The following is a 5,771-nucleotide window of genomic DNA, read 5'->3' as shown; positions in this document are numbered from 1 at the left end:
GCAGGCTAGTTTCCAAAGTAAATCCTTACAGTAAAAGTAGGTGACGTGTTGTTTTATTAGGCAGAAGATACTGAATTAATATTACTGTATCAACTTGCATATAGGTAGCAAGAAGGCAGTTGTCACCAAACCACCAGAGTTTCTGTGTGAACCCACACAGTTCATGTATGGGTTAAAAAATATACAGTATATATAAAACTGAGTAGGCTACGTAGATTAACTGCTACCCACGCACTAAAACAAAGCATGTTATCCATGGTAAGTTATCCCCATACAAATCTTGCTTGTTAAAGACTTACCTTACCTAATTCAACATTAAGCAACTGCAACGAATCACCACTTGCAGATTCTACTGGCACTGAAAATACAGAATTGTAGATCAACTTACATTACTCTGAAAATTCATATTTATGTTAGTTTTTGTAATACGAATACCATTTTTGATCAATTAGATAATGAAAACCAACCTTCACACAGAAATGTTGCATCTGAATCAAATACACTTTGATTACCCTCTGCAGATAGTTTGATGAGTCCCTGAACTCTATCATACAGAGGGTTGGCCTTAATTTCTGTGTGTGGCCCACCACCAGTTTGCAGTCTCTGCTGCCTCAGCTTTGCACAGTACTTCCTCGTTTCCTTTTTAAGGGAGTCAAATTTTTGGCGTAGCTGCTCACCCGTTCTTCCTGTTGTGGTCTGGGCATTGAAATCTGCAGCAATTTTCTCCCAAGCCTTTGTCTATAAAAATGAGAACAATTAACTTAGGATCCAGATGTATACCTATAATATATTTACTTTACTTGCATTTGATAATACAGGCTCTTACTAAAGGGCAAACAATAACTTACTGGGAGACTAGAACCAATGCTACAATGAACAAATCTGAATTAAATTGTTAATGGTCAGCAGTCTATCATAATACTAAAATAGATTACAATTTGACTGCACAATGAAATAATACTAAACGAACACTAACCTTTTCGTTAGACGTCACTGCATCCGTCCTCTTATTTTCCACGACGTCCTTATAACACTCTACAGTGCGTATTAGCTGTAAAGCTTCTTCATAGGTGTAATTTTGAGCCCTTTTCTTCTGCTGCTGCGACATGATGTTTAATAACTACTTCAAACACAAGCAAAAAAATGAATCACAATTACTAATGCACACATGGTGTTGTTGTTGTTGTCAAAAAGTAACAGTAGAAGATCGTAGTGCGGGTCGATTTTATGATGCAAGCATTGCCAACCTTCTTCGTCACTGGGGTTATACCCGGTATAGCTAACCACGGAATAATGTGGAATGGTACAACAGACTCTCGAGGATATACCAGGAATAGCCTATACCGGGAATAGCTATACGGAGATTTATTCCTTGTTCGTACAACTGGCCCTTAATATAGTACAGGCTTAACCATTCAATATAGAAGAGAACAGTATTTGAACTAAGGAATGGATGAAAAGGATGCACAAAAAGGAGAGGTCAATAATGACAAAGAGGAGAGAATTTTTTTTAATGTGCCTTACGTCCTCAAGGTGTCAGGAGGGGCATATTAAAGAAAATTTTCTCAGAAATCATGTATTCTAGAGCCCTTAGACATTATTCTCTATATAACATACAGTCTGACCTTTATTCGAGGAATAAAATGAGCTAATCACTAATCACCTTTTCTAAATGGATTCAATGTCTGAACAAAATACTTATTTTGAGAGAATGTACATTCAGATTTTAAGCTATTTTATCTCTCATATGCCACAGGCGCTTCTGCTCTTTCCTTAACACACATATCTTCCAGCACATTGTGGATGTGAGGGTAACCCAGAGTAATCGCCTGTGTTGACATTTTGTTTAGCAGACTGGTGTATCCAGTCTCAAAATCACTGACGAAAGATTTGTGACATAACTTCTTCTCCCTTTTTGCTAGCTGCTTACGTCATACCAACACAGATAGATCTTATGGCGACGATGTGATAGGAAAGGCTTAGGAGTTGGAAGGAAGCAGCCATGGTCTTAATTAAGGTACAGCCCCAGCATTTGCCTGGTGTGAAAATGGGAAACCTCAGAAAACCATCTTCAGGGCTGCCGACAGTGGGTTTCAAACCCACTACCTCCCGGATGCGAGCTCACAGCCGCGTGCCCCAGACCGCACGTCCAACTCGTCCGGTTAACTTATTCTACACTATTTACGATATGAGTAATAATTTTTTACATGTGGTTCTAATGGTGGTGCAGTAGTGTTGGAAGATATTAGTTAAAAAAAAGTACAATGTGCCAACCATCCTCCAGTATAATCAGAGGGGAAAATAGAAGAGCTGCAACCCCTAAACCAAAGTAATTTTGATACTGACAGTAAAAAGTACAGACTAATCCAACCCCAAACTTAATATACGCGCTAACAGTTTCCGATATTGTCACACATTTCTTTAACATAATTCTCATATCTGTACAAGTTTGAAGCAGTAGCATTATAAGAAATATTAAACCTAGTGACCTAGTGTTTTTGATTGGGAGTCTGCTCATATGCCGGGTTCAAGTCTGACATAACAAGAAATACCAAAGGTAGAGATCTTGAACAGCAGTACACTCACATCTTGAAAATGTTCAGACACCATTCTCTTCTGTAGTGCCTGTAACTCAGAACTCAAAAAGCACACTTTATTCTGAGAATAGCATTCATTAATTGCAGAATTTTATCTTTAAGCAACTATTGGGCAATATCTCATCTGTAAATTAGCACTTCACAGTGTTTGCAATAGATTATTACTGTCAGGTCACAGTTATTCATTGAACATCTCTCTTCAAACAGTCAAGGTTTTCAAAGACTCTGAGGTGCCAAAATGATGCACAGGAATTCACATGCAACGGAGTAAAACTACAGACATATGCTGTAATTCAGCTTCCTCAAATACCTCTAGACCTAACCTGAATCATACTCGCTGACATGAAATTAGCATGTCATCAGTTTACCCCCTGAGCTATCAGATGAAAACCCATTGAACTGAAAGCCACACTAACAGAAGATTGCAATGGACTGTGATTAGAGTAGCAACAGGCAGAGCAAGGAAAGATGATAAAAATATCTTGCATCTTCTCCAAAATTTTCCACTGCATCTCCACATTCATCAGGGTGTTTGCTTTAGATGAACTATGCTCACAGTAAACTTCCAAGGCAGAATTTTTCTACATGCTCACCCAACATCCATGTCACTGTAGAGGTTTAAATGATGCAAATCTGACTTGGAATTTCTTTTGGAGGAAAAATGTTCTCCATGAGAGCCAGGGAGCTACTGGCCATAACCTAATTATATCTAGAACCCACCATTTTCCAGCACCTCAGCAACTACTAGCACTGCAATTGGCTAATATTATAGGAAATGATGTCAATACCACAAAGATACCATTACCACAAATGCAGAATAAAGAAATGACCACACACCCTCCAGAAATCCATTTCTATAACCAAGAGAGGTAATCAATTAACATCAGTCAGTCAATAGGTATTTATCACTTGAAATGCCCTGAAGCCTCAATCTTGAGACACTGCTAATCACAACTTTGTCACTAGCTGGACCTAACCAAGGCTCCTTCAACATGAAGCCTCCAACACTGATCCTAATTTATGATACCATCAAACATAGAATGCATTGCCGTCTCCCTAGTAAATGCCAGAGGCCAACTGTCCACCGGGCGGTCATTATCCGGTGGCATATACCACCAGAACCCCTTTCCTTGTCCCATGAATGATGTTTTTCTCACTAGTTTGACCCATACATGTACATCAATAGTGTGGTTTGTAGTTCCTATGGGTTGGCAGCTTTGTGTAGTGCGCTGTGGCACATTCCCAGACAAAGAAACAAAACTGAGTCATACTACACATAGGAGCTCATGCAGTAAAAGGTAATTGCTGGTGTTAATATTGAGGAAGCACATAGAAAATTATGCCCCTGCCAAACTTATTCAGCTACTAAGGGCTAATTATTGACCTCTATAAAGTTATCTGGAATGAGCTTACAAGTGATGCACTTGTTGTTCCTTCAAACCAGGTTGGTTCCTCTTTTATCTTTACTTCCAGGTCCATTTCACACAGCAACTGAAGTTGTTAGAAGGCACTGGGGTTGTTGATTACTTCCAATGACCTTACACTGAAATATAAGCCAGAAAAATACATTACCTTATTGATGTCATTGCTACTTATGTTATTTATCAACAGACTAAGCAACAAGCATGTAATTTTACATGACCATCAATATAATGATCATACAAAGAAACTCAAAATGTTACATGTCTGTTGATATTGTGCTCAGACATATAGGACCTCAAGTTTTCTATGACTGATACAACGATCATAACTAAGGGCCTCCAGTTTTACACGACTTCTAACACAGTGATCATTTCCATAGGAAAACAAAACTTAACATATCTGTCAATATCAAAGTCCCCTAGTTTTAAATGACACCTTATATCGGATGAATAGCTATATAACATACAGTTTTATATGGAACTGAAACTGCAACAAGAAGACCTTTCATGTTAAAAATCCAACGTACCTCACTTGCGATCAGAAAGCTCAAAACTTCTTGAAAATTCAGTGACTATTCCGTTTGCATATCACTCCATATCTTGGATCTTTCTACCATTTTTATCCTTTGCAATAAGCTTCAAAACTAACTGAAGAAGTTCACAGTGCTTTGTGATTTTTTCTCTAAAAATTTTTCTTCTCAGGGTCAAATTCTCTCCAGCCATTCTCCTCACATCAAGCTGATTTACCATCTCTTTATTTGAGACATATTCTATCCATCTGATCTTCATCAACTGATAACATGACATCTCAAAGGCTTGAACTCCATTTTTCTCGGTACTAGTTATTATCTATGTTTTACTTCCAATATGATGTCATACTCCATACTCAGTATAGACATAACTTTTAAGTTTTCCAATCTGTTGAATCTAAATAACATGATGGAGAACAGATGGGAGTTTAAGCAGGATTTAGTGATGATATATATCGATATTGAGAAGGCATATGCCTGTGTACCACAGCAAGTAGTCTTGGATGCATTGATAAAAGAGAAGGCAGGGAGAGGAGCAGAACCAGTTATAAAAACCACAAATGAATGGTAAGTAGCATGAAGATTATGATAGGACAAACAAACCGGTTCAAATAGAAACAGGACTTCAACAAGTATCTGTATTATCCCCTCCACACTTCATTACAAACATGGATGAAATCCACAAGATTTCCACAAACAATGGGAACCAAGGAGGCAAAGGCCTTAATCTTTGCCGATGACACTGTAATATGGGGAGAAGATGAAATCGAAGTACAAGAACAAGATACTGTATGGAATCACGAGATAGAGGAATATGGAATGTAAATAAATGTGGAAAAGTATACGATAGTAGTGGTAACGAGAGGCAATAGAGAAGGAAGTGGGAATATTGAAGGAAATGCAAGACCATTAGAAGTTGTGGAATGCTTCAAGTATTTGGGGAGAATAATTGCAGAAAATGAGAAAATAAATTAAGAAATTAGAAAGAGAATTGAACAAGCCAATGGGTTTTACCAATATGTGAGAAGTATAGTCTGTAACTGGGACATCCCAAAAGAATGCAAGAAAATTTTTCATCCAATGTATTACACACCAATTTTCACATATGCTTCAGGCATATGGACAACAACAAAACATGATGAAAGCAGAATGCAAGAGGCCAAGAAGAAATTCCTTAGAGAAGTAGTAGGGAGGACATGAAGGGATAAAATCAGAAACACAGA

The 5,771-nt window shown here is 37.9% G+C and overlaps 1 long non-coding RNA gene across 1 annotated transcript; it reads right to left on the bottom strand.

The window, feature by feature from the left end:
* Nucleotides 1–303: 303 nt before the first annotated feature.
* LOC137503208 (uncharacterized) lies at nucleotides 304–1,110 on the bottom strand. Its single transcript, XR_011019101.1, has 3 exons — nucleotides 977–1,110; nucleotides 468–738; nucleotides 304–358 (listed from the first exon to the last, which is right to left on the bottom strand). It is a non-coding gene; the product is annotated as an uncharacterized lncRNA (long non-coding RNA).
* Between the last annotated feature and the right edge of the window lie 4,661 nt (nucleotides 1,111–5,771).

Source organism: Anabrus simplex, chromosome X (genome assembly GCF_040414725.1).
Source record: "Anabrus simplex isolate iqAnaSimp1 chromosome X, ASM4041472v1, whole genome shotgun sequence".
NCBI classification, from domain to species: Eukaryota; Metazoa; Arthropoda; class Insecta; order Orthoptera; family Tettigoniidae; genus Anabrus; species Anabrus simplex.
This window is presented reverse-complemented; position numbering and strand designations above follow the sequence as displayed.